Genomic DNA, 15366 nt, shown 5'->3' on the forward strand with positions numbered 1-15366 from the left:
TAAGAATCTTCCACGAAAGCTACGCTTTTCTTTCCCTGGCCTCCTCTGCTCCAAGGAAGTCAGATTGGCATCTACCCAGTAAGATGCAGTTGGCTCCATATGACGGTGCCGTGGTGTCTGCTCCCCCTTCTTTGTTCCCACCACCACTGCCCACCATCCTCCCCTCAATTTCGAAACATGCTAGTAGGCCTTTCCAGGGCCAGCTGAGTCACACAGCCTCCATTCGCTCGCCCTGATGCCACCAGGGCACCCATTTCCTATGGTGCTGACTCAGAATACCAATGCGTTTTGTGCCCAATTCATCTCTCTAGTTGGAGGACCTTTGGCAGTACAGTGGAAAGAATTTGATTCCAGAATCCAAAGCCCAGACTCTAGACCCACTTATTAGCTCTGAGATTTGGGGCAAGCTGCTTCCCCGGCTTTCTCATCTGTAGAACGGGGATCATGGGCTGTGGGACCCAGTTGTTAGGGTGATCAAAAGAATTTATCTTAAAATAAGTGCTGTAAAATATTCAAGGCCTGCACACTTACGGGTCTGTAGTAAGCTGCCCTGCCCCTATCTCCTTGGTTTCATATGAAATCAGAGCTTTGGGAGTGATTGGGGGGGTGAGCAACAGACCAATCAGGATAAAGCTAGCCCACCCAAAACCTCTGCCTAAAACCAGTTCTTCTGATGAGCACTTTGCCTAAAAATCGAACTAGTAATTTTAAAATAAGGCACTTTGCACTGATTTTCCTAACAGGCACGACCGATGTAGTGTATTTTTAAATCACTATGTCACAATTTGCAGCATTTTGTCAATGACGAAATTGCTTTGTGTGCTTGTGGCTAACTTTTCCTAGTTTAGCTCCTATTGAGCAGTTTTATGACTTCTGGGTGAGTTTGTCTGAAGACCCTGTCTTTAGAATTGCATATTTTCAGCACTAAATACTTGTCAAATCTATAGAATTCACCACAAGATTTATCAAATGCCCCCATTTTGATCACTCGTCTCCTTCTCGTTGGGTTTTTGCTGTGCACCATGTATGCCCACATCACCTAACGGGTTTATTAACCAAATTAGCATGTACCCAATGTTCTTTTCTGTTCGGCAAGATATCAGCGTTTTGACAACAAGCATGAAAAAGTGAGACAGATGGGGCAGGATTGTATTGAACTCCTCGCGTTTTATTTTTCAGGCGATCTCATTCATCAGCGCAACTGTACTTTGTGAAGCTGAAAATGATACATACAAAGTCATTACCAAATGTATTTATTGCGGAAAACATTTTTCAAGAAAGGCAAACTGGCTAAAAAGTCCCAAAAGTGTTGGAAAGTAGATCAAACAGAAGACACCCACCAAGGATACAAAACAATTTTTAGTAGCGATCCCATCTTTTAGTCAGCGTGTTCTTAAAGAGATTGCTTTTTTAAAAACTTCCTCTAAATGACACTGCCAAAAAAAAAAAATCACAACACCCAAACAGTTGCCAAAAAGCTTAAAAGTGGGCTGCTGCGTTTTACGTGCACTGGTCAGTAAGCCCCCATCCTCCTTGTGTGAGCTTGTGGCAAATCAGGGTGCAACCAGCTGGCCTAGGACAGGTTTGAGATGCGGGCACTTTGGCTTCCTGAACACACAGTACAGGGGGCACAGGGACACCCAGGGTGCTGAACATGACCTCCAAGAGTAAGGGTGCACTGTCAGCTTTTAACTCTTTATTATAAAGATATATTTACACAGAACAATCTTTACAAACACAGTGAACACAGTCATGGGAAGAGGACACTTTGGTAATGAAAAAGGCCTTAACGTCTCTGTATAAATTAGTCTAAGAATCATACACAACCACTTTAAATAAGGCAGACCCCCGGCCCTCCCTCTGCCCTCCTCTGGCCCGTGTCTCCCAACTTTCTCAGCTGATGTCCCCCTTCTCTTCCCTTCCCCATGGGGGCTGGGCTTGGCTGCAGCTTATGCAGGCGGGAGATGCAGACAGGAGGAGGAGGAAGGCCCGGGCTCTGGTGGGGGCATGAGCGGCAGAAGAGACCTTCTGGACACCGAGCAGCCCCCAGCCCGAGTCGGGAGGGTGGGGTGGAGCTGGTGACCAGCCCCATTTCCCCAGGGTGGGCCTTGGGGCGGCGGCAGCAGTAGCAGCAGCGTTAGCAGCAGCAGAGGTAAAGGACATTGGGATTATTGTGGGGTTCTTGGGGGGCCCTGACTCCGCCTGCACTCACGCATACCCAGGTGGGCACCCGGCTTCTGTCTTCTCTTTTCTCCCTCCAGGGAGGCGTATGAGAAGGAAGCCCGCTCAGGGCGCTTGAGAGACCCCTTTACGTGCGCCTGTCTCTCCTCCCTCCTCCTTCCTTCCCTGTTCCTCCCACCCCTCCATCTCTCCTTCCCACCCTCCTTTCCTCCTTCTCCGCCCTCTGCCCTCCAGCCCCTAGGAAAGGCCACCGGGAAAGAAGGCAAAGCTACTGACAAGCAGCGCTGGGCTTTTTGAATGGTAGTCTCCGGGCCTGGGCGTGAGTCTGCCCCAGGATGGGGGCAGCAGTGGAAGGCCAGGGAGCTGAAAGCAGCTTCAACCCCTCAAGGGGGCTGGTCACAGCCAGCTTGCCTCTCCCTTCCCTTCCTAGCCAGCCCCAGCACCAACCCCACCCCCACCCCCGGAAGAGGCACTTGACTGTTTTGGGAAGTCATTCAGAGGGAAGAGGACATCATAAAGCAGGGGGGTTGGGAGACCGGTCCCCTTTTCGGCTCTGCAGTGCCCCTGAGCAGTTGTGTCCCTCTGTGGGAGTCTGTATCAGCACAACACGGGAAGCCCAGCTAAGTGGTCTCTGCGAGGGTTCTTTCTGCTCTGATAGTCTTCGATTCCTGGCAAAAAACGACCCTCTTGCTTGGCGTTTACCCCTGGGAGGTCTAGAGCCACCGCAGACCCAGCACCCTCCCCTCCTGACCCTGAGCTTGAACTTGCTGGCGCGGGGTGGGGAGGGGGAAGGCTTAGCAGTGAGTGTTAGGAGACAAAATAATGTGTGAGAAGTGACAACGGCCTCTCTCTGTCCCCTCTTCTTCTCCAGGCCACCACAGGGCCCCCAGTAGCTGCTCTTCCTTTCCTCTAATGCATCAACCCCCCATCACCAGAGCACCAGCCCCCATATCAGTGCCCCCAGTGCACATGTCTGGATCGCAACACTCAGCCCCTGGAATCAGAGTCTCTCATTGCTCCTCGCTGTGTTGAGACTGATGTGGGGTCCAAAGGACAAGGCTGCTGAAGGGAGCCAGTGAAGGCTTGGGCCCTCAGGTGGGTGAGGTAGGACGAGAGCCGTGCAGAGGGCTGCGTCTCCAAGGTCAGCCCAGGGAGGGGCTGCGAAGACGGGCTCAGCGGATCCTTGCTAGTGAACTGGAATCATCTGAAGAAGGGGCAGGACCACACCATTGCGGGCAGCTGGTGGGTGAGAAGAGCCGGGACCGGCAGCAGCTAGAACAAGTGCAAGAGCTGAATGGATGGATGTGGGGGCTCCCAAGAAGCAGACCCATCTACGAGTGGCAAGAACTGCAGGTGGCAGGCCCTTGGGGGCCCCTTCGGTCCTAAAGAGACAAAAGGGACAAAAGAAGAGAGGTCATTGATGGGGTCCTATGACAAAGGAATCCCCCAGGCAAGGACAGTAGGCAGCTTTCATTCTCCTTACCCCCTCCCCGCGCCACCTCGCACTGCTTAGGCCCTGCTCCCTCACTCTGGGCAACCACGGTCACAATGCTCCCCCTCTTTCTGCCTGGTACCCCTGTGGGTTTCTGCTTTATTCCCCTTACCCCTAGATCAGGTGAGGTCCACGCTGGACACAGACATGCTCTGAGCACCCTGTCTCCCCCACCCCCACCCCCGCCCCAGTCATCAAGGCCCACCAAGTCATCAAGGACTTCTGGAAGTTTCCAGGAAGTCAGGTGGAGGGGAGCCAGCACTCCACTCTTGGGGCATCAGGATAGGGGCCCCAAGTGTCCGGTCCCTCTGTGGGCCTCCATGTCCTCCTACGTATAATGAAGGGACCAGATGGGTACTCTTTAAGCTGGCTGGCAGCTCTGAGGCCGTCTATGTGTGTGGCAGCAGGGACGGCTTGATGGATATGTCTGGCCAGTGGTAAGCGACAGGGTCACCGGGTCACCGGGTCACCAACCTCTAGGCTGTCCCTCCCCCACCCCGTCCAGACCGCCCCCTGGCCGGGGCATGCAGTACCTGCTTCAGAAAGGCATGGGGCCCTTATGGGAGAGGCGGGGCCGCTGGCGGCGGAATTTCCGGCGGCCTCCCTGCCAGGGCCCTGGTCCGTTCCGCGGCGCCCTGGGCTGCAGCAAGTAGCGAACATTGCCTTCCTCTAGCCCATTCCCTTGAGGAGGCTGCCCCAGGGGCCCTGCGGGAAGAAGAAAGCCTGTTAGGAGGAAGGCTGACAAGAATTGGGCAGGGGCTGGCTGGGGCGGGGGTCCACAGGCCCCCAGGAGGGGCAGGCCCTCCAGGAGGTGGCGCTCCTCTGAGCTTTCCCCACTCTGATGAAACATTGGCAATTCGGACACGATTTTTCTGTCTCTTCCTTAGGCACAAACAGGTTCTTCCTGTTTGGGGGCAGGGAGGGGGGTTGCACTTTGGGGTGTTGCGCCTGTACTTAGGGCTGTGGCACAGGACACAGTGACCCCCCTGGCACCCCTGTGACAGGCGCAGATCAAACACTCTGACATATGCCATCACAATGACCACGCACAGACCCATCACCTGGATCCAATAGCTATCCAGGCAGAGTTCTCCCTTCTCTCTTATTCTTGGCTGCAGTTTTTTTTTTTTTTTTAAGATTCATTTATTTGAAAGTTAGAGTTGTATAGAGAGGGGAGGAGAGAGAGAGAGAGAAAGAAAGAGGGAGATTTTCCATCTATTTGTTCACTCCCCAAATGGCCACAATGGCCAAGGTTGGGCCAGGTCATAGCCTGGAGCCTCATCTGGGTCTCCCATGTGGGTGGCAGGGGCCCAAGGACTTGGGCCGTCTTCTGCTGCTTTCCCAGGTGCATTAGCAGGGAGCTGGATCGGAAGTGGACCTGCCGGGACTCGAACCGACAGCCATATTGGGATGCCAGTGTCACAGGCAGTGGCTTGAACATGATGCATCACAACACACCGGCCTCAGCTGTAGTCTTTTATCACTGTTCTCCTGCACCCTTCGGTCTGCAGCGTGCCCCGCTTTGGAGTACTGGAGACCGCATGCCGTCCCCTCTCCCGGGCATCTGCGCATCAGTGCTCAGGCAGCTCTGGGGCTCACTCTCGCTCCCAGGGCCTCCCTGTGGCTGTGACCAGGGGCATCTCCAACTCAGCCCGCTTTTTGCTGAGCTCTACTCAGCCAGATTGAAAGGTTTAAAAACCTGAGTGAGTGAGTGAGTGAGTGGTCACCTCGAGCAGCACATCTGTGCACCAGGAGGAGGATGGGGCTAGGGCGGCAGGTCCCGCGCCACCGTGCCCGACCTCCTCTTACTCCCAGCTCACAGATGCCTGTGCCATGTGTGATGTCAGCTCCTTCTGTTCCAAGCGCAGCTGGCCTCTGCTCTGCTCTTGGGCTGCTCTCTCCATGTACCCACACGCGGCCTGGAGTCACCGCCTGCTGATGCCAGCCCGAGCCTCGACAATGGAATCCAAGTGGTGCTGCTTGTTCTTGGGTGTGATAAGGGAAAAGGCACATGGGCCAGATCTCAGGGAGCCTGCACTGCAGCCAGGAAGGCCAAGCTGGCACCCAGAGGCCTGGCCTCCCGGGCAGGCCGCCTGGGCAGAGGAGACAGTGCTGGGAAAGACACTGGCTGGCAGGGTGCTTGTGCAGTGTCTGGGATGGGACTGGCCTCCAGAAATATGGTGTCTGAGGCCAGCGATAATGAATCCTGGTCTCTGCCTGCCCTACACCACCACGGTTGCCTTCAGCCCTGCCCCTGTCCCGCGAGCCCCATTGCCATCCACGCAGGAGTCGCCACTAGCTCAGAGTTTCCATACAGCCTCCGTTGGCTGCTCGCCCTCAATCCTTCTACCCCTGGCGGCTCTTCCTTCCCCTCCTTCGCTGCCTCCAACATCCTCACCCGCTGCTTCTTCCCTTGGCTCCTTAGCCCTTGTGATTTCTCCTCCACTTGCACACAATTTCCAGGCAGTCGGCCGCCTCTAGTGCCAAAAGTGGGTGAGGTTTGTCCTTATGGCTCCCAGGCCTGCCGCTCCTTCTCCCCACTCACATCCAGACACGCAGATCTCTTCCTGCTATCAACCCGACACACACCCTCTTTCCCTGCTTCCCCAAGAGAAACCCTCTGACCTATTAGGAACTTGCCAGTTACTGGGATCATTTGGTTAATAAACCACACCGCTTGCTCACGATCAACTCGGGCTACTGAGCTGACTCGACCCCTACGCTGGTCACCTCAGAGCATTAAAGCGAAATCACGTGAGCACTTTGGAGCAGCAGGTGCGACTGAAACAAAGGCGGCTACTTCTGTGTGACCACCCCAGAGCTATCCTTGTAGCGCCATCTGCGAAGGAGTTGGGGGGAGACTTTCATTAAGCCCCACATGCCAGCGGCTTCAGCTTCTGCCCTGAGTTTTGAGGTCCCCTCAAGGCTCATCCTGCCCACTGCAGGTGGATCTGATGCTGAGAGGGTACAGTGGCAGAGACACACTCAGGTGGGGAGGACTATGCTCAGTGAAGCTGTGGCTGGGCACAGGGGAAGGACCCTGGGGGCCTTAAACATGTAGGAGAAGCCTTGCTTCCCACTCCCATGCCTTTAGCTACCAGGGGTGAGACAAGGGCACAGGCCATTGTATCCCAGAAGCCCAGCGGGCATGGAGAAGAGAGGCACGGTGGGTATCCAGATGGGGCGTGGGTCCTCTCCCTATGCTCAGCACCCAGGACTGTGAGTGCCTGCGGCAGTCAGGAAGGGAAGGCTAGTGGAGAGGGACCCAGAGGGAGGCCAAGAGCCAGGAGAGGGGCGGGGAGGGGGCTCAGACCTGGCCAGAAAGATGTCACAACTCTAAGCCTGCAGGGAACGGCCACCCTGAGCACCCTAGCCCCTGGCCTGGCCTCTTGCTGCCCATCGGATGGGGGCCCACGCTCCTCCTCATCGCTGGAAGTCTGTGGGCTCCTGCTCACTGAGCCCATGGGCCACCTGCTTCCCTGATTTTGTGCAGCCCAGAGGGCCCACTTGGCTGCTGTGGATTCCCATCACTGCGGAGGTCCCGGCTCTACAGGACAATTCCCCTGTAGAAATGGGAGCCACCCTCAGTGCCCGCGGAATGTTTTCTTCCACATCCTTTGCTATTGGATGGAAGGCGTGAGAGAGCCCCCGCCCCCCAAAAGACTCTGCAACCTGGAGGGGTTGGAGCCACTGCTCATTGAAATGCCCTTCACAATGAAGCTGTAGCCCCTCTACCCTGAGACCCCCAGCCAGGGGGAGAACAGGCTTTGACTTCTACGCACCCTGAACCCCGACCGCGCCAGCGCACAGAGGTCGGCAAGACTTTTCAGGAACACGCCAGCCTCACCAGGAATGATGCACCTGTTGTTCCTCTGGTGGTCTGGCCTGCCTTGTGATTGTTTTACAAGCTGGCCCTCATGCTATGGTGGGGACCCCTGTGGCTGCGTCCCCGCCCCTGTCCTATAGTCCTGTGTGTCTCCAGAATGGAGTTCCTTTCTTTTGTCTTCCCACCCCCCCCCCCCGCCCCGTCACCTTCTCCAGGGCCCTGGGCTGTCTTCCAGTGCCAGCCTTGCTGCCCTCAGCGGCTCCACGCTCTGGCAGCCCTGCCCTCCCCCTCACTTGCCTGGCTCAGGTTACGCGGGTGCTTAGCGCTTCGGACTGGGGACACAGTGGAGGTGCTCATCCCTGAGCGGGAAGGGTACAGTAAGCTGTCCTCGCCACTGCCACTATGACTGCAGGCTTCAAGCTGGGGCCGGCTGTGGTGAGCAGGAGGGGAGGAAGAGAGGCACTCGAAGACCAAGGGACACTTGGCCCTGGCCCAGCAGACTCAGAAGAGCAGAGTGTATCCCAGGTCAGGAGGCGGGGGGAGGGGGAGGGCGTGTGGGGGTGGACATTCCAAGGCAGGACAGAGTGTGAGACTCTGCCTGGGGACAGCAGGCAAGTCAGGGCCCCTGTTTCTTCTACTTAATGCTTATTTTATTTTCATTCGCTTGAAAGGCAGGAGTACAGAGAGAGAGAGAGAGAGAGAGAGAGAGAAAAAATCTCCCATCCACTGACTTATTCCCCAAATGCCAGCAACAGCCAGATCTGGGCCAGGCTGAGCCAGGAGCTGGGAAGCTCCATTTGGGTCTCCCAGGTGGGTGGCAGGGGCTGAAGCACTTGGGCCACCTTCCTCTGCCTCCCGGGATGCACTAGCACGAAGCTGGACCAAAAGCAGAGGATCTGGGACTCAAACCAACACCCTGATGTAGGATGCAAGCACCCCAAGCAGAGGCTTAACCTATTGTATCACAACGCCGGCCCTGTGGGGGTCCCTGTTTCTTTCTTTTCTTTCTTTCTTTCTTTCCTTTTTTTTTTTTTTTGACAGGCAGAGTTAGACAGTGAGAGAAAGAGAGAGACAGAGAGAAAGGTCTTCCTTTTTCCATTGGTTCACCCCCAAAATGGCCGCTGCGGCCGGTGCGCTTCGCCGATCCAAAGCCAAGAGCCAGGTGCTTCCTCCTGGTCTACCATGCGGGTAGACCATGCGGGTGTAGGGTCCAAGCACTTGGGCTATCCTCCACTGCCCTCCCGGGCCACAGCAGAGAACTGGACTGGAAGAGGAGCAACTGGGACAGAATCTAGCACCCCAACCAGGACTAGAACCCGGTGTGCCAGTGCCACAGGCAGAGGATTAGCCAAGTGAGCTGCGGCGCCGGCTGGGGTCCCTGTTTCTAACCCAGGATAGGAGGCAAGACAAGAAGGACATGTATACCTGGGTTCTTGGCTGCTGGTTACCTGCTTAGAGGGGGCCTCTTTGGCCCCAGGAGAAGCCAAGGGATAGCGAAGGCAGGGGGAGCCTTGGAAGTTTCCAGTGCTAGGCTTAAGCCAAATGTGAGGCCAATGGGTTTACTCAAAGCAGGTGTGTAGATGACCTAACGATTAAGGGTGGCTTTAAGCAAGAAGTGACAGGGGCTGGGCCAAACACAGATGGTAGTCTGCAGCCCTGTCAACTTGTATTCCCCTGTAAACAGCTCTCCCTTCTCCCAGCACTGCCCCAACAGCCACTCCCAGAAGGGGGTCAAGTTGTGGTGTTCTCCACAGCCTCTGGGGGAAGCCCCAGCTTCCTCTGGGGCAAATTCTCTGAACCCACTCTTCTTTGCTGAAGGTTCCCCCTGCACTAGTTGCCTGGGGTGGTGTCTGGTGAGTGTCTTGGCTCCCCAGCTGCGCTGGATGGTAGGCTCGGCTCCTGGAGCTCACGACCCGGCTATTTTTCATTTGTATCTGTTGCTTCCTTGCAGCCCACTGAGTGCCTGGCAGGAATTCCTGAAGACAAAGGCTGTCCCTTCTTCCCCAGGAGCTGGCCTACTCAGCCCTCAGGTCTGCAAGAGGGAACCCATGAACAGCCACCTGGAGCCAGGAGGTGTCAGAGCCAACCGATGAGCCTGGCTGGGAAGCAAGGCAGTGCCCCAGGTCCAGAGCAGCGCCAAAAACCAAGAGCAGAGAAAGGAGGCTGCCCACGGAGAGAGGCAGGCCGAGCTGGCTGGGCCCCTCGGAGGTTCCTGGGCTGCAAGGCTTCTCCTGACCTGGAGGACCTGGATCCAGCTGAGTAGGACCCTTCGCCCTTCCTCTAGGAACCTTGCCAGCCGGCCCCCTCCTTCCCTCTGCTGCCAGCCCCCTGCAACTCCAGCCCTGGCACTGCCATCAGTCTCCCTGGTCTTGGCCTTTCCTTTCTGTGGCACTAGGCAGGCAGCAATGAGAGCCAGATCACAGGACTGTGGCAGCTGGAGGTGGGAGCTGGCAGCCCCAAGAGACACTGACGCAGAGAGGACGGGCAGCCTGGGGCGAGGCTGCTGGGGCATGGGTGGGAACCAGTGGGGGGGGGGACCAGTGCCAAGTATTGTCAGGTGTGGGGGAGGCTGCCCCTGCCTGAGTGCCATGGAGGTAGCAGGTCAGGTGCTGTGTTTCCTGCTGTGGTGTTGGACACAGGAGGGCCAGGATGAAGCATGCCTGTGCCTGGGACAGTGGGAACCTGCAGCGCCAGCCTATGGAAGAAGCAAGCCCCTTGGCCTGGATGGAGGCTGTGGGGAGGGCGTTCTGTGTAGGAGCAGGGAGGAGAGCAGACAGGAGCTTGGGGTACAGGAGAAGCAGAGCCCAGCTTGGACCTGGGGGCTGGGGTGGGGTGTGGGGGCTGCCTCTGCTCACACGCAGGCTGAAGGAGCAACAGCTGGGCTCCCTGCCACTGCCTCCACCGGCGCTCCTGCCTATGCAACAAGTGTCACGTCTGCATGTTGGCACATCTTCCCCGCGGGCGGCTGAGCTCCCGGACCTGCGGGCGGCCACTAACCCCCAGAGGCAGACCTTCAATGTGGAGGCCTAGCCCACACAGCTCTGGTCGGCTCCCTCCACTGATCCACGAGAAGAACGCGGCAGGATCCCCCCCCCCCACCACGTGGGATGTGAGATGCGGGGCGCACGCTCCCGGCCCTCAGACTGCGAGGTGCGATCCGCAGGCGCACGGAGCTGGGGCAGGTGATGCCGGAGGCTGAACTGCGCTCCTCCCCACCCCGTCACCCCCGCACTGGAAGCTGTCCCCGCAGCCGGCCGACTCCTGGCCCGGGGATCCCTGTCAATGGGCCGCCCGGCGCGGCCGGCGCGTGGCTGCTCCTGCACGGCTCGCGCCGGGCTCCCCGGGAGGCGGGGAAAGGAAAGGAGCGCGCTGGCTGCAGCCCGGGCGAGCGGCGAGGGAGCGCGGACCGACCGGCGGGCAGGCGCTCACTCACCTCCACACACCGCGGTCAAGAAGAGCCAGAGCAGCAGGAGCGCCTGCACGCACAGCCGCAGATTCATGCTGCTCCTCGGGCCGCCGCGGCCCTGGCCAGCGGGCGGGAGGGCGGAGAGGACCGGCGCCCGGAGGCACAGAAAGGCGCGAGCTGCGGCAGGCGCGTGCGAGCCGCGAGCTCGCGTGGTTCACGGGCCGCACCGTAGGCTGCCGGCCGCCGCGACCGCTCGCCGCCTCCGCTCTGCTGCAGCCTCGGTCTCCCGCCACGGGGCAGCGCCGCGAAGCTGGCCTCGGCGGCTCCGGGGACGGGAGCGAGCTCTTTCCAAGAGGCGGACGGCTCGGCGGCGGCCCTAAGTGCCCGTGGCCCCAGCTGCCAGCGAGAATGCTCCCGGCTCACTCCAGAGGCTGCATTTTGTAGCTTGTGGCTTGGCCGCGAGCCCACTTGGTCATGTGGTCATCGGGAGGGCTGGAGGGGGGGGTGGCAGGAAGAGGGAGAGGGAGCAAGCCTCCCGCGCCGCCCCCCTCCCGGCACGCACTCTGCAGCCCCAGCCAGGGCGCGAGCGGGAACCCCGAGGTGGCCCCACAACAAAGGCGGCGCAGCGGCTTGGACAACCCACAGTGGCTCCCCGGACAATGCCCGCCTGGCCCAGGGCCAGAGGGTTTGCGGAGACCTGAAGTATTTCAAACACAGGAAGCATTTGGGGCAGTGGATGGGGCACGCTTAACCCTTTCTCAGCCCGCTTCCTTAACAGCTGTCAGAAAACCTGGGCGCTCAGGGAAGGACCTGGCCCGAGCTGCTCCCCCCCCCCACCCCCTCCACCTCTGATTCTGACCCAGCTCCTTTCCCTTGCTGCAAGGCGTTGGTCAAGACCCCCCCCCTCCTGTCCCCCAACACACACTGGCCCTCCTCCATGCTCATATCTCCAACTGGGTTTGAATTGGGGGTGACCTCCTAGTCTTGTGCCCAATGCTTGAGTGCTTGTCCGACACCCAGGAGGCACCCTCTGCCTGGAATGCCCCCACCCCATGAGCTCTCTGTTCAGCAGCACTTCAACTCTTTCTCATCCAGAGGCCTTCCCAGGATAATAGTAATCCAGGAAGTACTGCTCCTTGTGTCCTCTTCATCACTGGGGCAGGTGACACCCTAGAGCTCTCCCCTTTCGAGTTCTCCACCATCGCAAGAGGGAGGCAGTTTACCCAGCTACGCACGGTACAGGCTGGAGGCGTTGTGCATGTATTTGGAACTCCCCTTTATAAGTGGGTCCTGAAGTCGTTTCTACACCGTTAGCATCTTTTACACTCCGGTAGATTCCAAGGAAAGGGGCTACCTACTGCGTCCCACTATAACCCCATAAGATAGGAGCCTGTCGTATTCTCGCAGATCTCTCCACAGTCCCCGATATCACACTCTGCACCTAGGTGGCACTCCACACATGTCAAAAGAATAAACCGAAAGGTGTTTCCACCTTTCGGCAAGCCAGGCAGTTTGTTTGAAGTGCAAGCCCAGATTTACACAAAACATACGCTGGACAAGAGTACAAGGGAATAGATAGAGTTCTCAATGGTAGTCTGTGGCTCCATTTGCCATGGTCGGCCGAGTAGGAGAAAGACATATGAAGCAAAGCACTCTCTTCATTCATGAGCTCCAGGCTGTGAGCAGTGGGCGTGTGTAGCACGACATCATTCTCTCTTCTCTGTCTCCCTGGAAAGTGTTCCAGCCAAGAGGAGAAAGATCTGGTCTCCAGTCTCCAACCTCATCCACTGCAGGGCCTTGCCATAAATGGACTGGGTCTTACGGAAATGATCATCTGTTCCCCAGCCCCTTTAGAACTGCTATGGGATTAAATGAGATAATATACCTAAAGGTACTGTGCAAATCATCACTAAGCCCTTAGGAAACACAGTGCTGCAAGCCCTGTTGAGCAAGCCCATGCACGCTCACATAAATGCCCCCATAACTAGGTTCAATAGGAGCCTTCGTATTTCATTGCACCTTTGCTAGGGCCTGTATGTCTTGTTAAGTGGTCGGAGCAGTGCTTTCCAGTACAGTAGCTCTTGATCACGTTTCAAATTAAGTTAAAAGTTCAGTTCATCAGTTGCACTGGCCATATTTCATTTGCTCAGGAAGTAGCCATATGTGGCTAGTGGCTACTGTATTGGACAACACAGAATAGAAACTTTCAATCATTCCAGAAAGTTCTATGGCATAGCAGTAGGTATAAGCACTCATTCATTTCTTTAAGATTTTATTTATTTGAGAGGTAGAATTACAGACATAGGGAAAGGTCTTCCATCCTCTGGCTCATGCCCCAAATGGCCTCAATGGCTGGAGCTGGACCCACCTGAAGCCAGAAGCCAGAAGCCAGGAGCCAGGAGCTTCTTCCAGTTCTCCCATGTGGGTACAGGGGCCCAAGCACTTGGGCCATCCTCCATTGCTTCTCTAGGCACACTAGCAGAGAGCCGGATTGGAAGAGGAGCAGCCAGCACACAAACCGGTGCCTATATGGGATGCTGGGTGCCACAGGCAGAGGCTTAGCACACTACGCCACACTGCCGGCCCCCATTATTTTTCTATACTCCCTTTTCCCCACATCACTTAATCTTTCAAATGCACCAAGGTAAAAGAAAAAAAACACAAAAGGAAACCAATGCAAATCAAAGCCAAGTAACAATAAATTGAAGACATGCATTTAAAGCAAGATTTAAAGAGCTGAATACCTGGGAGAATCATTTTTAATCTAATCTTTCTCTCCACTTAACCAAATTGTATCCATTTTTCTAGTGCTAGATCCAAGATGTCATCTTCCATCTTTCTCAGGCCACTCTCACTCGCAACAACTTTGCCCTCTTCATCAGAGCTGTGGCTGTGTGTTTCGTTGGCAGTTACTCCCAAAGTGTGTTGGAGCACTTTTGTATCTTCAGCCTATGCTCTGTGGGCCTGCAGTTGTTCTGTAGAAAGTGCTGCTCACCTCTGGAATCAAGGCCAGTGTGGCAAGGGATGCAACCCTGGTTGCTCACCTTGCAGATGCCCATCCATCTCAATATTGAAATGCCCAGGTTTCATATCTGGCTCTTCTTGCCAGATTTTAAGGTCACTGCATAATAGCATCTAGCACAGTGCTTGGCACACAGTTGGTGCTGTGTAACTGCTAGTCAAATAAATAAATAACAGTTGGCAGAATCCTGTGTTGCCTTTTGTTCTGGAAGATGGTACTATTGAATTCATACCAGCGGAATAAATGCTTGAAGGTGTTTTCTCTGGAGGTGGGGAGGAGGTCTGTGAAAGCAACACACTCGCCTGCCACGGAGCAGCAAGCAGTTGTGAAGTTCATTATCGCACCAGGGGTTCAGAGCTCTAGCTAGAGGCAAGACTCAGTTTCCAGTCAAGGTAAAAGACAACCATGGGGGTCAGTGTATTGTTGATGATGGAGATGAGGCAGCTTATATGAAGCCAGCCTCTGACTTGTCACTCTCATCAATGCTACGCACAAGCTATTCAATTCTATGTCATCAACACCAGCCACTGTTGCTCAATTGATATGTCCACCTCTCTGTCCTGTGGGTTTAAGTGAGCAGTGTGGGGTATTAAAAAGAACTCATGGGGCTGGTGTTTGGTGTAATGGTTACGCCACCACTTGGGTTGCCTGCATCCAATATCAGAGTGCCTGTGTTCAAGTCCCAGTTCCACTCCTAATTCCAGTTTCCTGCTAATGCACACTTAGGGAGGCAATGGTAATGGCTCAGGTACTTGGATTCCTGCCATCCATGTGAGAGTCCCAGTTTGAGTTCCTGGCTCCCAGCTTCAGCCTGCGCCAGTCCTGTCTGCTGTGGACAATTGGGGAGTGAACCAGCGGACGGTACAATGGTTTGAATTATATGTGTCTCTCCATAATTCTTATGTTGGAACTCAAATACTCAAGGCCTTAAGAGCAGGAGCCTTTTGGGAGGGGATGAAATGGATTAGTGCCTCTGTAGAAAGGTTGAGTAAAGCACCCTGGTGTCCCTTTTGCCCTTTCTCCCCTCTGCTATGTGTAGGCACAGTGTTTGTCCTCTCCAGAGTAAGCAGCATTCAAGGTGCCAGCATGAAGCCCTCACCAAATCTGCCAGCTCCTTGCTCGTCAACTTCCAGCCTCTAGAGCTGTGAGAGATGACTTTCCATTATTTATCAATTACCCAGTCTCGGGTATTTTGTTATAGCAGCAGGAATGGATAAGACATGATGGTTGGGAGATTAAATGAGAAAATGTGTGTGAAGTACTCACCCAATCGCTGGCCCACAATGCTTGCTCATACAATGTGTTTTTCTCCTCTGCCTGACCTGCCTCTCCTTCCACTTTTGGGTCTGTCCTCTGGCCTCTTGGATCTGATCAGGACAGAGGTCTTTGCCTCATTCCATGCATACCTATCTTCTTAGTAACCAACAAAACTGCTCACT

General features: G+C 55.8%; 1 long non-coding RNA gene across 1 annotated transcript; it reads right to left on the reverse strand.

The window, feature by feature from the left end:
• Positions 1-1147: 1147 nt before the first annotated feature.
• LOC100346492 (apelin) lies at positions 1148-11412 on the reverse strand. The gene is made up of 3 exons (XR_519555.5): positions 10933-11412; positions 4207-4378; positions 1148-3563 (listed from the first exon to the last, which is right to left on the reverse strand). It is a non-coding gene; the product is annotated as an apelin (long non-coding RNA).
• Positions 11413-15366: the final 3954 nt, after the last annotated feature.

The sequence above is a fragment of the Oryctolagus cuniculus genome, chromosome X (assembly GCF_051225735.1).
Source record: "Oryctolagus cuniculus isolate XC-2025 breed Fujian yellow rabbit chromosome X, ASM5122573v1, whole genome shotgun sequence".
Taxonomy (NCBI): Eukaryota; Metazoa; Chordata; class Mammalia; order Lagomorpha; family Leporidae; genus Oryctolagus; species Oryctolagus cuniculus.